Source organism: Chiloscyllium plagiosum, chromosome 2, assembly GCF_004010195.1.
Source record: "Chiloscyllium plagiosum isolate BGI_BamShark_2017 chromosome 2, ASM401019v2, whole genome shotgun sequence".
Lineage (NCBI taxonomy): Eukaryota > Metazoa > Chordata > Chondrichthyes > Orectolobiformes > Hemiscylliidae > Chiloscyllium > Chiloscyllium plagiosum.
The window spans coordinates 5,032,942-5,053,280 of NC_057711.1; the positions used below are offsets into that span (position 1 = coordinate 5,032,942).

General features: G+C 45.1%; 1 protein-coding gene and 1 long non-coding RNA gene across 2 annotated transcripts in view; one reads left to right on the top strand and one right to left on the bottom strand.

Moving 5' to 3' along the window:
- LOC122556529 (growth hormone receptor-like) overlaps positions 1-865 on the bottom strand; it is a 209,908-nt gene extending 209,043 nt beyond the window's left edge. Inside the window, exon 1 of the mRNA XM_043703291.1 lies at positions 656-865. The gene's annotated coding sequence lies outside the window, so the exon portion shown is untranslated. The remainder of the gene's footprint in view (positions 1-655) is intronic.
- The window catches only part of LOC122556543, a 126,331-nt gene that overhangs the window by 53,582 nt on the left and 52,410 nt on the right, over positions 1-20,339 (top strand). The window lies entirely within an intron of this gene.

Here is a 20,339-nt window from a genome sequence, read left to right on the forward strand (position 1 = left end):
TCCTTCAAACCTCTCCCGTCCTCACTATCCCCTCAAATCCCCTCTCCCCACAAATACATACCTCACCTCTACTTCCCCTTCGTTCCTCCCTTCCCTGACTCTCCACCCACCCAGACCCCTCTCCCATCTTAGCCTCTCCTCAGTGTCTCCCCAACCAAAAGACAGAAATCAGCTCAACTTCAGCAAATGCATTTTACCCAGAAACAGGCAGGTTTCAGTGGATACGTAGACACACACTCCCCCACCACCACCACCTCCCACACACACTCAGAGACAGAAACAAACCCAGGCACGGAGACACAGTCAAGCCCTTTAAGGTCTGTCTCTTCTAAAACCCCATGAAAATTGCATATTTTTTTTAAAGCCACGGAAGTTATAACCACACAAATGCTCTTGAGAAGCAATGGCGACAGAAATGGCACAAATGTTTGGAAATTAAGGACAGATGTGAAAAATGAAAGGACCCAGAGATCCGAATGCACGCATTTAAATTCAGAATAATAGTCGAGATCACTTGTAATGTTACCCATTTTAAAAGACTCGGGGGACCCTCCGCCCGATCAACAGTGTGCCCCCGCTCCCACCCCCCACGCCAATCCAGCAGCTCCGATGTCCCAGGGCCCGGGGGTGGGAGATGGAGAAGGGCAGAACCTACCTGCCCTGTGCCTTGGGCTGGGCTGGGCTGGCCGCTTGCTGCCTCTCCTCCCCGGAGCGCTCCCGGCTTCTCAGTCCGCACAGGGAGCTCTCCGTGCGGCTGCTCTCCAGAGCCGCTCCCTACCTCTCCCTGAGTCCATGGGTCAGAGACGGTGTCGGAGCACAAGCCTTTACTGTACAGCCAGCAACATTCCGCAGCCAGGCTTACCCTCCCTCCTTCTCAACGCCCCTCCCTCTCTGTCTGTCTGTCTCTTTCTCTATCCCTCCCTTTCGCTATCCTTCGCCATTCCTCTCCCCTCACCCTCCTCCTCCCTACTCCATCTCCTCCCCAGATCTATTTTTGCTCCTCCTCTTCCACTGACAGTTGGGAAAAGTGCTCCCAGCGCAATTCTGACAAGTTGCAAACAGAAGTTTGAAGGTTGTTTCTTTGTGGATAGGGGACAATTCAGAATTTGACAATGGTCCTCCTAACTTGGGGCAGGAACTGACAGTCACTGCAAATGGGATTGACTGACATTTCACACATTTACAGACTACTGCAACAAAAGGACAGCAACGCCTGCTCTCAGCTCGTGTCTCAGTAACAGGACACTTTAACTTGGCTCCGGGTGACCCTGACAGCTGGCTATCACCTGGGGCTGGCACTTGCCCTCAGGAATGGTGCTGACTGAGGAACACTACAAACACTGTTTCATGGGACCGCGCGTACCTCCAGTACTTACCCTTCCGTTTGGCTAAAGTAACAATTGGAAATCGACCTCATGCCAGACATTCCAGTTGCTGAAATTTGGTGAACGTGACAGCGTGGAACCAGATCCTTCCCTAACCCCACTGCTCATCCTTCACCTCCCAATGTTTCAATCACATTGCCACGCTGCCCTCCCACCCCACCCCATGTCTCCTCATCACGATCTGGAAGGCCGCTTCATCCAGTTTTCTGAGGAATTTTCCCCTGCCCCCTGTTTCAAATCTCTTGAGACCCTTCTCCACTCTCACAGGCAAGGCATTGCAGACTCCCGAATGACTCACTTTCTGAGAAAACGTTTCTGCATTCACTGGTGATTCTTTCACTAATTTCTCTGTGCCCTCTCATTCTTGATTCTTAAACAAGTGGGAAAACAATTTATTTCTATTTACTCAAATAAAGGTAAAATCCTGCAGATGCTGGACATCTGAAACCCATACAGAGAAGCATCTGCAGAGAGAGAAAAACAAAGCATAGTACATATAGGTCTATATACCAGTGTAAGATTTACACTCGGGTTGATGGTTTTTTTGTGAGGTTACATTCAGATGTCATTTTCCATTTCTTTACATTTTCTACTTTGCTGTAATCAAAACTCTTGCTAATTCCGAGATATATGACAATTTCTGCCAATTTTATAAGCCTTTTCATTTAATCTTACCATCATTAACTTCCTTTGTTAGCCATGATTGAACATAGAACAAGACAACACAGAACAGGCCCTTGAGCCCTCGATGTTGCGCCGACCTGTGAATGAATCTAAGCCCACCCCCTTACACCACACCATCATCATCCATGTGCTTATCAAAGGATTATTTAAATTTGCCCAATTGGCAGGCAGGGCATTTCAAGCCCTTACCACTCTCTGACGAAAGAACCTGCCTCTGACATCTGTCTTAAATCTATCACCCCTCACTTTGTAGCTATGCCCCCTAGTACAAGCTGACGTCATCATCCCAGGAAAAAGACTCTCACTGTCTACCCTATCTAATCCTCTGATCATCTTGTATGTCTCTATCAAATCCCCTCTTAGCCTTCTTCTCTCCAATGAGAACAGACCCAAGTCATAGAGTCACTGAGTCATAGAAATGTACAACACGGAAACAGACCCTTCAGTCCAACCTGTCCACGCCGACCAGATATCCCAACCCAATCTATTCTCACCTGCCAGCACCCAGCCCATATCCCTCCAAACCCTTCCTATTCATATACCCAGCCAGATGACTTTTAAATGTTGCAATTGTACCAGCCTCCACCACTTCCTCTGGCAACTCATTCCATACACATATCACACTCTGCATGAAAAAGTTGCCCTTTAGCTCTCTTTTATATCTTTCCCCACTCACCCTAGATCTATGCCCTCTAGATCTGGATTCCCCCCACACCAGGGAAAAGACCTCGTCTATTTACCCTATCCATTCCCCTCATGATTTTATAAGCCTCTATAAGGTCGGCGCACAGCCTCCAATTCTCCAGGGAAAACAGCCCTAGCCTGTTCAACCTCTCCCTATAGCTCAATTCCTCCAACCCTGGCAACATCCCTGTAAATTCTTTCTGAACTCTTTCAAGTTTCACAACATCTTTCCTATAGGAAGGAGACCAGAATTGCACGCAATATTCCAACAGTGGCCTACCCAATGTCCTGTACAGTCACAACATGACCTCCCAACTCCTGTACTCAATACACTGACCAATAAAGGAAAGCATACCAAACGCCTTCTTCACTATCCTAACTACCTGCAACTCCTCTTCAAGGAGTTATTAAGCTACACTCCAAGGTCTCTTTGTTCAGCAACACTCCCTTGGACCTTACCATCAAGTGTATAAGTCCTACTAAGATTTGCTTTCCCAAAATGCAGCACCTTGCATTTATCTAAATTAAACTCCATCTGCTCCTTCTCAGCCCATTGGCCCATCTGGTCAAGACCCTGTTGTGATCTGAGGTAACCTTCTTCGCTAGGAGGAAGTGAGGGCTGCAGATGCTGGAGATCAGAGCTGAAAAATGTGTTGCTGAAAAAGCGCAGCAGGTCAGGTAGCATCAAAGGAACAGGAGAATCTCCTGTTCCTTTGATGCTGCGTGACCTGCTGCGCTTTTCCAGCAATATATTTTTAACCTTCTTCGCTGTCCACTACACCTCCAATTTTGGTGTCATCTGCAAACTTACTAACTGTACCTCTCATGCTCGCATCCAAATCATTTATATAAATGACAAAAAATAAAGGACTCAGCACCGATCCTTGTGGCACTCCACTGGTCACATGCCACCCATCTGAAAAACAACCCTCCACCACCACCCTGTGTCTCCTACCCAATGGCTAGTTCTCCCTGTATTCCTTGAGATCTAACCTTGCTAACCAGTCTCCCATTGGGGAATCCTGTCGAACCCCTTACTGAAGTCCATATAAATCACAACTACCACTCTGCCTTCATCAATCCTCTTCGTTACTTCTTCAAAAAACTCAACCAAGTTTGTGAGACATGATTTCCCATGCACAAAGCCATGTTGACTATCCCTAATCAGTCCTTGCCTTTCCAAATACATGTACATCCTGTCCCTCAGGATTCCCTCCAACAACTTGCCCACCACCGAGGTCAGGCTCACTGGTCTATCATTCCCTGGCTTGTCTTTACCACTTTCTTAAACAGTGGCACCACGTTTGCCAACCTCCAGTCTTCCAGCACCTCACCTCTAACTATCGATGATACAAATATCTCAGCAAGTGGCCCAGCAATCACTTTCCTAACTTCCCACAGAGTTCTAGGGTACACCTGATCAGGTCCTGGGGTTTTATCCACTTTTATGCTTTTCAAGACACCCAGCACTTCCTCCTCTGGCATATGGACATTTTTCAAGATGTCACCATCTATTTCCCAACAGTCTATATCTTCCATGTCCTTCTCCACAGTAAATACTGATGCAAAATTCTCGTTTAGTATCCCCCCCATATCCTGCGGCTCCACACAAAGGCTGTCTTGTTGATCTTTGAGGGGCCCTATTCTCTCCCTAGTTTCTCTTTTGTACTTAATGTATTTGTAAAAACCCTTTGGATTCTCCTTAACTCTATTTGCCAACACTATCTCATGTCCCCTTTTTGCCCTCCTGATTTCCCTATTAAGTACACTCCTACTGCCTTTATACTCTTCTAAGGATTCACTCGATCTATCCTGTCTATACCTGACATATGCTTCCTTTTTCTTAACCAAACCCTCAATTTCTTTAGTCATCCAGCATTCCCTATACCTACCAGCTTTTCCTTTCACCCTAATAGGAACATAATGTCTCTGGACTCTCGTTATCTCATTTCTGAAGACTTCCCATTTTCCAGTCATCCTTTTACCTGCAAACATCTTCCCCCAATCAGCTTTTGAAAGTTCATAGAGATGTACAGCATGGAAACAGACCCTTCGGTTCCAACCCATCCATGCCGACCAGTTATCTCAACCCAATCTAGTCCCACCTGCCAGCACCCGGCCCATATCCCTCCAAACCCTTCCTATTCATATACCCATCCAAATGCCTCTTAAATGTTGCAATCGTACCTCCACCACTTCCTCTGGCAGCTCATTCCCCATACACCTACCACTCTCTGTGTGCAAAAGTTGCCCCTTAAGGGCTAACAGGGAAAAGACTTTGTCTGTTTACCCTATCCATGCCCCTCATAATTTTGCAAACCTCTGTAAGGTCACCCCTCAACCTCCGACGCTCCAGTGAAAACAGCCCCAGCCTCCCCATACACCTACCACTCTCTGTGTGCAAAAGTTGTCTCTTAAAAGACTTTGCCCCTCATAATTTTGCAAACCTCTGTAAGGTCACCCCTCAACCTCCGACGCTCCAGTGAAAACAGCCCCAGCCTGTTCAGCCTTGGTTCAGTCTGAAAAACTGCTCTCCACCACCACCCTCTTTCTACTACCTTTGAGCCAGTTCTGTATCCAAATTGCTATTTCTCCTTGTATTCCATGAGATCTAACCTTGCTCACCAGTCTCCCATGGGGAACATTGCTGTGGTTCTGTTCGCCGAGCTGGAAGTTTTTGTTGCAAACGTTTCGTCCCCTGGCTAGGCGACATCATCAGTGCTTGGGAGCCTCCTGCGAAGTGCTTCTTTGATGTTTTCTCCGGTGTTTATAGTGGTCTGTCCCTGCCGCTTCCGGTTGTCAACGTTTGCAACAAAAACTTCTAGCTCGGCGAACAGAACCACAGCAACGAGCACCCGAGCTACAAATCTTCGCACAAATGGGGAACATTGTCGAACACCTTACTGAAGTCCATGTAGATCACATCTACAGCTCTGCCCTCATCAATCCTCTTTGTTGCTTCTTCAAAAAACTCAATCAAATTTGTGAGACATGATTTCCCACGCACAAAGCCATGTTGACTATCCCTAATCAGTCCTTGCCTTTCCAAATACAAGTACATCCTGTCCATAAGGATTCCCTCCAGCAACTTGCCCACCACCGAGGTCAGGCTCACTGGTCTATAATTCCGTGGCTTGTCCTTACCACCTTTCTTAAACAGTGGCACCACATTAGCCAACCTCCAGTTTTCAAAAGTTATTTCCCTGACCGGGAATCGAACCCAGGCTGTGGCAGTAAGAGCACTGAATCCAAACCACTGGACCACCAGGGAGTAATACCATCAAAATTGGCCTTTCTCCAATTTAGAATTTCAACTTTTAGATCTGGTCTATCCTTTCCATCACTATTTTAAAATTAATAGAATTATGGTCACTGGCCCCAAAGTGCTCCCCCACTGACACCTTAGTCACCTGCCCTGCCTTATTTCCCAAGAGTAGGTCAAGTTTTGCACCTTCTCCAGTAGGTACATCCACATATTGAATCAGAAAATTTTCTTGTACGCACTTAACAAATTCCTCTCCATCTAAACCCTTAACACAATGGCAGTCCAAGTCGATGTTTGAAAAGTTAAAATCCCCTACCATAACCACCCTTACAGATAGCTGAGATCTCCTTACAAATTTGTTTCTCAATTTCCCTCTGACTATTGGGGAGGTCTATAATACAATCCCATGAAGGTGGTCATCTCTTTCTTATTTCTCAGTTCCACCCAAATAACTTCCCTGGATGTATTTTCAGGAATATCCTCCCTCAGCACAGCTGTAATGCTATCCCTTATCAAAAACGCCACTCCCCCTCCTCTCTTACCTCCCTTTCTATCCTTCCTGTAGCATTTGTATCCTGGAACATTAAGCTGCCAGTCCTGCCCATCCCTGAGCCATGTTTCTGTAATTGTTATGATATCCCAGTCCCATGTTCCTAACCATGCTCTGAGTTCATCTGACTTCCCTGTTAAGCCTCTTGCATTGAAATAAACGCAGTTTAATTTAACAATCCTACCAATTTCTCTGCTTTGTTCCTGCCTGCCATGAATATTTGACTGACCTTTCTTCTCAACCAAAGCAGTGTCAGATTGATCTCCCTGGGTCCCAACCCCCCCCCCCCCCCCGCCACCTTACTAGTTTAAATCCTCCCGAGCAGCTCTAGCAAATTTCCCTGCCAGTATATTAGTCCCCTTCCAATTTAGGTACAATCCATCCTTCTTGTACAGGTCACTTCTATCCCAAAAGAGCTTCCAATGATCCAAAAATGTGAATCTTTCTCCCATACACCAGCTCCTCAGCCATGTATTCATCTGTTCTATCCTCCGAATCCTTCCCTCACTAGCTCGTAGCACTGGAAGTAATCCAGTTTTTACTACTCTCGAGGACCTCATTTTTAAGTTCCTGCTTAACTCTCTGTCATCTCCTTTCAGAATCTCATCCTTTTCCCTTCCTATGTTGTTGGTTCCAATGTGTACAATGACCTCCTTCTGGCCCCTCTCCCCCTTGAGAACATTCTGCACCCTCTCTGAGACATTCTTGATTGTGGCACCAGAGAAGCAACACACCATTCTGATTTTTTACTGCTGGCCACAGAAATGTCTGTCTGTACCTCGGACTGGGGAGTCCCCTAACACAATTGATCTCTTGGAAGCCGACGTACCCTTCATTGCATGAGAGCCAGTCTCAATACCAGAAACGTTTTACTCCAAAGTTCAAAAACAATGCAACAGCATATAAAACAGTAATTGCTGCTTCTGGAATTCAAAGAAATCACCTCCAACACCTAAAATACCTCAAAAAAAGGAGCAGCTTGTTACAGCAGAAACTTTTCCTGTCCTCCATCTTGGATTCTCTCAGTTTTTCTTCATAAGACCTTCCCTACAGACTAGGCAACATCCTGATAAATCTCCTCTGCACCTTTTCCAATGCTTGTACATCCTTCCTTTAAGGGGGTGACCAGAACTGTACACAATATTCCCAGTGAGGCTGCACTAGCATTTTGTACAGTTGCAGCATGACATTACATTCCGGAACTCAATCCCTCTACCAATAAAAGTTAATACACCGTATGCCTTCTTAACAGCCTGGTGGCAACTTTCAGGGATCTGTGTACATGGTCTCCAGGATCCCTCTGCACATCCACACCACCGATAATCTTTCCATTGACCCAGTATTCTGCCATCCTGTTATTCCTCCCAAAGTGCATCACCTCACATTTATCTGCATTGAACTCCATTTGCCACCTGTCAGCTCAATTCTGCAGTTTAACCAAGTCCCCCTGCAACCTGTAACATTCTTCCACACTGTCTACCACTCCACCGACTTTAATGTCATCTGCAAACTTACTAACCCATCCACCTATGCCTGTGTCCAAGTCATTTATAAAACTGACAAACAGCAGTGGTCCCAAAACAGATCCTTGTGGCACACTACTTGTAACCAGACTCCAGGCTGAATATTCTCCATCAACCACCACTCGCTGCCTACTTACAGAAAGCCAGTTTCTAATCCAAACTGCTAAATCACCCTCAATCCAAAGCTTCTGCATTTTCTCCAACAGCCTACCATGTGGAACCTTATCAAAGGCTTTACTGAAGTCCATTAACACCACATCATCTGCCCTCATCGACATGCTTGGTCACCTACTCAAAAAAATCAATGTGATTTGTGAGATATGACCTGCCCTTGACAAAACCATGTTGACAATCTGAAATCAAATTATTGCTTGTTTGATGATTATAAATCCTATCTCTTATAATTCTTTCCAAAACGTTTTCTACAACAGACGTAAGGCTCACTGGTCTATAATTACCTGGATCATCTCTACTGCCCTTCTTGAACAAGGGCACAACATTTGTAATCCTCCAGTCCTCAGGTACTAAACCTGTAATCAATGACGACTCAAAGATCAAGGCCAAAGGCTCCGCCATCTCCTCCCTAGCTTCCCAGAGAATCCTCCGATAAATCCCATCCGGCCCAGGGGACTTATTAGATTAGATTACATTACAGCGTGGAAACAGGCCCTTCAGCCCAACAAGTCCACACCGACCCGCCGAAGTGCAACCCACCCATACCTCTACATTTACCCCTTACATAACACTACGGGCAATTTAGCCTGGCCAATTCACCTGACCTGCACATCTTTGGACTGTGGGAGGAAACCGAAGCACCCGGAGGAAACCCAGACAGACACGGGGACAATGTGCAAACTCCACACAGTCAGTCGCCTGAGGTGGGAATTGAACCCGGGTCTCCGGCGCTGTGAGGCAGCAGTGCTAACCACTGTGCCACTGTGCCACCGTGCCGCTCATAGTTTCTAGTTTCACTCCTTCTAGAATTGATAACACCTCTTCCTTACTAACCTCGATCCTTTCTAGTCTAATAGCCTGTATCTCATTCTTCTCTACTGCAGTATTTTCCTTTTCCTGAGTGAAAACAGATGAGAAATATTCCTTTAGCACCTCTCCAATCTCTACAGGGTCCACACAATTTCCCACTCTGTCTTTGACTGGCCCTATTCCTACCCTCGTCATCCTTTTATTCCTCACATACCTATAGATGGCTTTAGGGTGTCCTTTATTGTACCTGTTAAAGATTGCTCATGTCTCCTCCTTGATCTTCTTAACTCTCTCCTTAAATCCTTCCTTGCTAATCTGTAACTATCCATCGCCTTATCTGAGCCATCTCGTCTCAAAGTCACATAAGCCTCCCTCTTCCGCTTAACAAGAGATGCAATTTCTTTAGTAAACCACAGTTCCCTTAGCTTATCACTTCCGCCCTATCAAGGACATGCAATATCTGTTCCTTAAACCAGCTCCACATTTCCATTGTCCCCATCCCCTGCATTTTACTACCCCATTCTTTGCATCCTAAGTCTTGCCTAATTGCATTATAAAAGTCCTTCCCCCATCGATAACTTTTGACCTGTGGCATGTACCTATCCCTTTCCATCGCTAAACTAAATGTAACAGAAATATGGTCACTCTCTCCAAAGTGCTCACCTACACTGAAGCAAGACCTAGCATGGTTCATTACCAAGCATCAGATCCGGTGTGGCCTCGCCTCTTGTCGGCCCTTTGACATACTGTATCAGAAAACCCTCCTGTACACATTGGACAAAAACTGATCGTTCCGACGTACTAAAGTTATAGCGTTTCCAGTCAATGTTGGGGAAGTTAAAGTCCCCCATAATGGCCACCCTGTTCCTTTCACTCCTGCCCAGAATTGTTTTACCGATTCCCTCCTCCACATCCCTTGAACTCTGCGGAGGCGTATAAAAACACTCCCAGCAGTGTGACCTCCAATCTCTTGTTTCTAAACTCCAATTGACATTTCTTTGGATTTTTGTACCTTGAAGGAATACACAGCTACTGTAAATCTTGTAGTAGCACTTTAAAGTGTATTCAATGTCTTTGTACCATCATACCTTTTAGCGTATTGTCCCAAACGACTTCAGCCAATTTTCCCTTCATATCCTCATAATTTCATTTGATCAAATTTATGCCTTGGCTTCAGGTTGAACTATTTCAAATGTAAGATTTGAATAAATATTATGATCACTCATCCCTAAATGTTCTTCTACAACATAGAACAGTATAGCGCATTAACAGGCCCTTCAGCCCTCATGTCTGTGCCGAACATGATGCCATGCTAACTAATCCCATCTGCCCACACATGGTCCATATTCCTCTCTTTCTGTGTCTGTCTAAAAGTCTTTTAAACACTAATATTATATTTGCTTCTTCCACCTCCCTGGCAGTAAATTCCAGGCATCTATCAGCCTCTGTTTAAAAACCTTGCCTTGCACATCTCCTTTAAACTTTTTACTTCTCACCTTAAACTTGTGCTATTTAGTATTTGACGTTTCCACCCTGGGAAAAAGACTGACTATTCACCCTATCCATGCCCCTCAGAAACATACACACTTCCAAACCAATCCACATTTGTCTGACCTCTCTTTATCGCTAACACACCCCTATTCAGGCAACAATCTGGTGAACCTCTTCTGCACCCTCTCCAAAGCCTCCACATCCTTCCTACAATGTGGTGACCAGAACTGCACACAATACTTCAAATACTGGCCTAACTCAGGTTTATATAGCTGCAACATGACTTGCTATCTTTTATACTCAATGCCCAAACAATGAAGGCCGTATCCTTCTTTATCACCTATCCACTTGTGTTGCCACTTTCAGGGAGCTAAAGACTTGCACTACAACATCTGTCTGTATCAATGCTCCTAAGGATCCTGCCATTTACTGTATACTTTCCTGTTGCACTTGATTTCTCAAAATGCATCACCTCACACATGTCCGGATTAAACTCCAGCTGCCATTTCTCTGTCAACGTTCCAACTGATCTATATCTTGCTTTATCTTTTGACAACCTTCCTCATACCCAAGACCCTACCAATTTTCATGTCATCTGCAAACTTACAAATCAGACAACCTACATTTTCATTCAGATCGTTTATATATATTACAAACACCATAGATCCCACCACTGATCATTGTAGTACACGACTGGTCACAGACCTTCAGTCAGAAAAAATGCCCCTCCTCAACTACCTCTTCTATGATCAAGCCAATTTTGTATCCAACTTGCCAACTCACCAGCCTGCCATGAGGGGCCTTGTCTAACAGCATGATTATGAATTAGCCCTTTCTCATTGATTAACACTAGGTCTGAAATTGGCTTTTTTCTATTTGGCTCTTCAACATGCTACTTCAGAAAACACCTTCAGTATATCGCAGAAACTAATCTTCCACAGCTGTAGCGCTCAGTTGGTTTACCCAATCTATTTGCAGATTAAAGTTACCCATGATAACTGTAGCTCATGCTTCAAGCTTCTCTCATCTCCTGATTTATACCATGGCCCATACAACCACTTCTATTTGGTGGCCTACAAACAACTCCAGCCTTTACAATTTCTTTGTTCCACACAAACAGATTCCACATTTTGTCCTTCTGATCTGAGATCATCCCTTACTGATATACTGATCCAATCACTTATTATCAGTGATTATTATCTATAAAGAGGCTGGATGATGGGTATTAAACTCCTGTCACCAGCATGTCAGCCTGGGTCTTAGAGATCTAGTGACGTTACCACTACACCAGCACCACTCCACAATATTGGCTATTCCAGCGATGCCCTCATCTTGTGAATGAATAAAACATTAGACTTTGCCCTGAAATTACCGCTTGTGGATATAAGGGAGTTGCCACAAATGAAAGCTTCTTTGGGCTCAAGGGTGAGACCATAAGACCATAAGACATAGGAGTGGAAGTAAGGCCATTTGGCCCATCGAGTCCACTCCGCCATTCAATCATGGCTGATGGGCATTTCAACTCCACTTACCCGCATTCTCCCTATAGCCCTAGGGTTGGGATGGGTTCTGCTTCCAGTTCAGAAATCATGGAGGATGGTGGAATTCTGTCACAGCATCAAGCCTGCAGTGTAATAGTATGTGAGTATTGAACTCAATTCTCTTCTTCAATATCCCTCCTTGGTCCCACACCTGACAATGTTTTATCGGCCACTCAATACAGTACATGAAAATGTCAATGACATGAAGGGATAAGGCTCTCTCATCAGTGATGTAGTGTAATAGGAGGGAAGGCAGGCGATTGTGAACTGGCAGATAGAATCAATGATAGCATTGAAAGCACCAAGGGCTTTAATCATCCTAACATCATCAGAATGTAAGAGGTAGGTCATTCAGTCCCTCAAGCCTGCTCTGCCATTCAATAAGATCTCAGACCTGATTCAGGCTTTAATTTCACTTTCCAAACTGCACCAAAAAACCCTTCAGCAATGCATCTCATCAGCAAAAATGTCATCCTGTTCATAGCCAGAACCCTCTCTTCCTTAACACTGAATGCCTTACTGGGAGAATTGACCAACACTTCCTTGAAATAATCTCCCAAAAGGGCAGATGGAACCTCAGTGAAACAATCGGCATGGTCCACTCCTTCAGCACCGGACCAGGATATCAGCCTTGATGTCTCTGCTCAAACTTGTGGGACTGGAACTTAAAACTGCCTGATCAGAGCTGAATGTGCTACTAACTTAGACACAGCTCACAACACAGATTAGCTGTAATGAGAAGAGATGGGAAGCTTGCTGGAAAACTGACCACCCAATTTAACAGCCTCCTTTTAGAGAGTGCAAATTGTTAATACATTGATTTGCAGCTTGAGAATCTCCCACATTGTGTTCTCAAAGAACTGAACAGTAGAAGAGCCGGCTACTTTGGTTGCTTTGTTCAGATATTTATACTGAGTTTGGACACTGTTTGCCCTTTGTGTTTGTCTTTCCAGTTCAGTCTTCTGACAGCCATGTAAACAAGACAAGCAGAAACCTGGAAATTGAGTTGGTCACTATTTCAGGAGTGGCTTTTCCAAATGCAACAGTAGCACTAACACCAGGAGTACTGCAACCACCCAGCAGCAGCTGGAACTTGAGAATGATAGGAACGTCAATGACATTTTAGGCTGATCATCATCAGGGCTCATAAAATTAGAGATGTGAGAGATTATGTAGGTACTGAGGCAGGGGAACTCAAGGAAAGGAGAGAAAGGAAGGAGAACACTGTAGAAGGAGCTGTGCTGACCAATCATTTCATCTGCACTCACCAGGACAGAACAAGAAAGCCAAATTTCAAAGCAAACAACAATTTCCACTACATGAGAAATGGGATCCTGATTGGTTGACATATGGTCTCTGATTGGTGCCATGGGGAACACTGTGTGTCAAATTGACAGATGCATACTCTGGATGAATCCCTGTTTCCTGAAGAATCCAGCTTCCAGCGAGCATGAGAGTCAGATTGTGAGCCCAACTGATCATTTTAAATTGGTTGTTGGTATAATACTAAGGATACTCAGGATTGTTCAGACAGTGATGGCGAGTTGTAGAATAACAACAGATATTAGATATATCCCCATCCTCGGTGATGGAAGGGCCTACCACATAATGCAAAGATAAGGCTGAAGCATTTATGACAATCTTCAGACAAAAGTGCCAAGTGGATGATCTATCTCAGTTTCTTCCAGTAATTCCCAGTCTTCAGCCAATTTGATTCACTCCATGTGACATCGAAACATGATTGGAGACTGTGAATACTGAAAATACTATGGTCACTGACAACATTCCGGCAATAGTATTGAAGACTTGTGCTCCAGAACTTGCCACTCCCTTGGCTAAACTGTTCCAGGACAGTTACATGGATCAACACGTCAACATGGAAAGTTTACTAAAAGTATGTCCTGTCAACAAAAAGCAGGACAAATCCAACCTGGCCAATTACCACCCCATCAGTCTACTCTCGATTATCAGTAACATGATGGAAGGTGTCATCAACAGTGCTATCAAGCAGCACCTGCTCAGCAATAACCTGCTCAGTGACCCCCAGTTTGGATTCTGCCAGGGCCACTCAGCTCCTGACTACATTCCAGCCTTGGTTCAAACATGGACAAAAGAGCTGAATTCCAGGGGGGGGGGGGGAGGGATGGGGAAGAGTGACAGCTCTTGACATCAAGGTTGCATTCGACCGAGTGTGGCATCAAGGATCCCCAAGGAAAACTGGATTCAATGGGTATCAGGGGCAAACTCTCCGCTAGTTAGAGTCATACCTGGCACAGAGGAAGATGGTTGTAGTTGTTGGAGGTCAGTCACCTCAGCTTCAGGACACCTTTGCAGAAATTCCTCAGGGTAGTGTCTTTGGCCCAACCATCTTCAGCTGCTTCATCAATGACCTCCCTCTATCATAATGTCAGAAATACATAACAGGAGAACAAAACTGAAGGAGTAGACCATCCTGCCACTCAAACCTGCCCTGACATTCAACAAGATCATGGTTGATTTTCACCAGGAAATTGAGGATTCGTCAAATATCTACAGCACAGACAAAGTCCCTTTGGCCCTCTGAATCTGTGCTGGTCAAAAACAATCACCTAGCTATTCGAATCCTATTCCAGAATGGCTGCAAGAAGAGCAAGGTGTAAAGGTGGCAAAGACTGGCTATAACTATGGAGAGTACTTGTGAAATTGTACCTGGATTGCATAGAATATAGAACAGTACAGGTCCTACAGCTCTCAATGTTGTGCCAACCTTTTATCCTACTCGAAGTTCAAACTAACCTACAGACTCTACATTTTACTATCATCTATGTGCCTATCCAAGAGTCGCTTAAAAGTCCCTCATGCATCTGACTGTACTCCCATTGTTGGCAGTGAATTCCATGCAACCACCCCTCTCTGTGTAAAGTACCTACCTCTGACATCTCCCCATAACCTTCCTTCAATCACCTTATATTATGCCCCCTTGTGGTAGACATCTCCACTCTGGGAAAATGTCTCTGTCTATCCACTCTATCTCTGTCTCTCATCATCTTGTACATCTCTATCAAGTCACCTCTCATCCTTCCTCACTCCCTCACTCCCTCAACCTTTCTTCATAAGACATGCCCTCCAGTCCAGGCAGCATCCTGGTAAATCTCCTCTGCACCCTCTCTAAAACTTCCACATCCTTCCTATAATGAGGCGACTAGAACTGAACACAATATTCCAAGTGTGGTCTAACCAGGGCTCTAAAGATATGCAGCATAACCTAGTGGCGCTATTATTCAATCTTCCTACTCATTAAAGCCAACACATCATACACCTCCTTAATAACCCTTAGAGTCATAGAATCATAGAGACGTATAGCACGGTAATAGATCCTTCGGTCCAACTTGTCCATGCCGACCAGACTTGTGTGGCAACTTAGAAGAATCTATGGGTGTGGACCCCAAGATCTCTCTGTTCCTCCACACTGCCAAGAATCCTGCTTTTAACGCTGTAATCTGGATTCAAATTTGACCTTCCAAAATGAATAACTGCACATTTTTCCATGTTGAACTCCATCTGCCACTTCTCAGCCTAACTCTGTATCCTGTCAATGTCCCGTTGAAATCTACAACAGCCTTCCATGTTATCCACAACTCCACCAACCTTCGTGTCATTGGAAAACTTACTTTCACCCTTCCACTTCCTCATCCAAGTTATTTATAAAAATCTCAAAGAGCAGAGGTCCCAGAACAGATCCCTGCAGTACACCACTGGTCACCAAGCTCCAGGCTAAATACTTTCCATCTACTACCATCCTCTGACTTCTATGGGCCAGCCAATTCTGTATCCAGACAGCCAAATTTCCCTGTATCCCATGCCTCCTTACTTTCTGAATGAGCCTACGATGGGGAGCCTTATCAAATGGATCATTCAGGAGATGGAGGGGTTTATTGAGGGGAGTTACAGGGAAGTGGTCACACCTCAGGTACAAGAGGAAGGTAGATGGGTTACAGTCAGGGGACAGAAAGGGAACCGGCAGGCAGTGCAGGGATCCCCTGTGGCCGTTCCCCTCAATAACAAGTATACCATTTTGGATTATTTTGGGGGGGGGGGAGGGACTTACCAGGGTTATGCCATGAGGTACAGGTCTCTGGCACAGAGCCTGTCCCTGTTGCTCAGAAGGAAAAAGGGGAGATGAGCAGAGCATTAGTCATTGGGAACTCCGTAGTCAGGGGGACAGATAGGAGGTTCTGTGGGAACAGAGGGACTCATGATGGGTGTATTGCCTCCCAGGTGCCAGAGGTCATGATGTCTCAGATCGTGTTTTCGGGATCCTTGAGGGGGAGGGGGAGCAGCCCCAAGTCGGGGTCCACATAGGCATCAACGACATAGATAGGAAAAGGGATAGGAGATTTAAGGCAGAATTTCAGGGAGCTAGGGTGGAAGCTTAGTGCTAGAACAAACAGAGTTGTTATCTCTGGTTTGTTACCTGTGCCACATGCTAGCGAGGTGAGGATCAAGGAAACACAGGAGTTGAGCACATGGCTACAGGGATGGTGCAGGAGGGATGGTTTCGGATTCCTAGATAATTGGGATTCATTCTGGGGTAGGTGGTACCTCTGCAAACAGGATGGTCTGTACCTGAACAACAAGGGTACTATATCCTTGGGGGGATTTTTGCCAATGCTCTTCTAAGGGTTTAAATTAACTCAGCAGCAGGATGGGATCCTGAATTATATTTCCAGTGTCCAGGTGGTTGAGAAGAGTGAGGTTAGAAATATGGCGTCAAGGTCGCAAGCGTGTACCGGCAGGCAGGAAGGTGGTTTGAAGTGTGTCTACGTCAATGCCAGGAGCATCTGGAATAAGGTGGGTGAACTTGCAGCATGGATTGGTACCTGGGACATTGACGTTGTGGTCATTTCGGAGACATGGATAGAGCAGGGACAGGAATGATTGTTGCAGGTTCTAGGATATAGATGTTTCAGTAAGAACAGAGAAGATGGTAGAAGAGGGGGAGGTGTGGCATTGTTGGTTAAGGACAGTATATCGGTGGCAGAAAGGACGTTTGAGGATTCATCTATTGAGGTAGTATGGGCTGAGGTTAGAAACAGACAGCAAGAGATCACCCTGTTGGGAGTTTTCTATAGGCCTCCGAATAGTTCCAGAGATGTAGAGGAAAGGATAGCAAAGATGATTCTGGATAGGAGCAAGAGTAGCAGGGTAGTTGTTATGGGGGCTTTAACTTTCCAAATATTAACTGGAAATGCTATAGTTCGAATACTTTAGATGGGTCAGTATTTGTCCAATGTGTGCAGGAGCTTTTTCTGACGCAGTATGTAGACAGGCCAACAAGGGGCGAGGCCACATTGGATTTGGTACTGGGTAATGAATCCAGCCAGATGTTAGATTTGGAGGTAACTGAGCACTTCGGTGATAGTGACCACAATTCAGTTATGTTTATTTTAGTGACTGAAAGGGATAGGTATAACATAGGGCATGAGTTATTGGGGGGGAAAAGATAATTATGATGCGATTAGGCAAGATTTAGGATGCATAGGATGGGGAGTGAAACTGTAGGAGATGGGTACGATTGACATGTGGAACTTATTCAAGAACCAGCTACTGTGTGTCCTTGATAAGTAAGTACCTGTCAGGCAGGGACGAAGTGGTCAAGTGAGGGAGCCATGGTTTACTAAAGAAGTTGAATTTCTTGTCAAGAGGAAGAAGCAGGCTTATGTTAGGATGAGACGTGAAGGCTCAGTTCAGGCGACTGAGAGTTACAAGCACACCAGGAAAGACCAAAAGAGAAAACTGAGAAGAGAAAGAGGGGACATGAGAAGTCATTGGCAGAGAGGATCAAAGATAAACCTGAAGCTTTCTAAAGTTATATCAGGAATAAAAGAATGATGAGAGTAAGATTAGGGCAAATTAAGGACAGTAGTGGGAAGTTGTGCTTGGAGTCCGAGGAGATAGGGGAAGCGCTAAATGAATATTTTTCGACAGTATTCACACTGGAAAAAGACCATGTTGTCGAGGAGAATATGAGATACAGGCTACTAGACTAGGCGGGATTGAGGTTCACAAGAAGGAGTTGTGAGCAATTCTTGAAAGTGTGAAAATCGATAAGTCCCCTGGGCTGGATCGGATTTATCCTAGGTATCTCTGGGAAGCCAGGGAGGAAATTGCAAAGCCTTTGGCTTTGATCTTTATGTCATCATTGTCGACAGGAATAGTGCCAGAAGACTGGAAACTAGCAAATGTTGTCCCCTTGTTCAAGAAGGGGAGTAGAGACAACCCTGGTAATTATAGACCAGTGAGCATTACTTCGATTGTGGGTAAAGTGTAGGAAAGGATTATAAGAGATAAGATGTATTATCTTCTGGAAAGGAATAATAGAAAGGATTAGGGATAGTCAACATGGTTTTGTGAAGGGTAGGTTGTGCCTCACAAACCTTATTGAGTTCTTTGAGAAGGTGACAAAACAGTTGAATGAGGGTAAAGCAGTTGATGTGGTGTATATGGATTTCATTAAGGCATTTGATAAGGTTCCTCACGGTAGGCTATTGCACAAAATGCAGAGGCATGGGATTGAGGGTGATTTAGCAGTTTGGATCAGAAATTGACTAGCTGAAAGAAGACCGAGGATGGTGGTTGATGGGAAATGTTCATCCTGGAGTTCAGTTACTAGTGGTGTACCGCAAGGATCTGTTTTGGGTCCACTGCTGTTTGTCATTTTTTATGAATGACTTAGATGAGAGCATTGAAGGATGGGTTAAATTTGCAGATGACACTAAGGTTGGTGGAGTTGTGGATAGTGCCGAAGGATGTTGCAGGTTACGGAAGGACATAGATAAGCTGCAGTACTGGACTGAGAGGTGGCAAATGGTGTTTAATATGGAAAAGTATTACCATCTTCAACCTATCCCTGGAGCAGGCAACTGTCCCTGCCTATCTCAAGAGGGCTAACATCATCCCTGTGCCTAAGAAGGCTCATGCAGATGTCTCAATGACTACCGCCCAGTGGCCCTAACTTTGGTGGTCATGAAGTGCTCTGAAAGGCTGGTCATGGCATTAATCAACTCCAGCCTCCCCACTACTCTTGACCCACTCCAATTTGCCTATGGGACCAACAGATCCACGTCAGATGCCATATCACTTGCCCTTCACTCTTCCCTAGAACATCTTGACACCAAGAACAGCTAGGTAAGAATCCTACTCATTGACTACAGTTCAGCCTTCAACACGATTATCCCCTCAAGACTGATTACTAAACTTAGTGATCTCAGACTAAGCCCCACTCTCTGTAAATCCTCAGTTTCCTGACATAAAAGGCCACAATCAATGAAGATTGGGGACAATATTTCATCCTCACTAACACTCAACACTGGATCCCCCCAGGAATGCGTACTGAGCCCCCTGCTGTACTCACTGTATACCCATGGCTGCATCGCCAAATACCAGACTAATGCAATTTACAAGTTTGCTGATGACACCACCATAGTCGGTCGAATCTCAGATGGTGATGAAACAGACTACAGACGGGAGGTGGAAGATCTGGAAAAATGGTGCACTGAGAACAACCTAGCTCTCAATGCCGGCAAGACCAAGGAACTCATTATTGAGTTTTGGAGGGATGTTACTCATGCCCCCCTACACGTTAACAGCACAGAGGTGGAACGAGTGGAGAGTGTGAAGCTCCTGGGAGTGGTCATCCACACCAAGCTTTCTTGGACTCTTCATGTGGACACACTGGTTACAAAGGCCCAGCAACCTTTCTCCTTCCTCGGGCAGCTGAGGAAATTTGGTATGACGGTGAATACCCTTGCCAACCTTTTTTAGGCGCGCCATCGAGAGCATTCTGTCTGGGTGTATCACTACCTGGTATAGCAACTGTACCTTTCAAGATCGGAGACAGTTACAGAGAGTGGTGAACCCGGCCCGGACGATCACAAAGGCCAACCTCCCATCTATAGAATCCATCTATCAGGCTCCCTGTCAAGGAAAGGCCCCCAGCATTCTTAAAGATCCATCCCACCCTGGCAATGTTTTTCTACAACCTCAGGGTACAGAAACCTAAACATACGTACCAGCCAGTTTCAAAACAGTTTCTACCCTACTGTTGTTAGAATACTGAATGGAAAATTATGAGGGGCATGGATAGAATAAATAGACAAAGTCTTTTCCCTGAGGTTGGAGAGTCCAGAACTAGAGGGCATAGGTTTAGGGTGAGAGGGGAAAGATATAAAAGAGACCTAAGGGGCAACATTT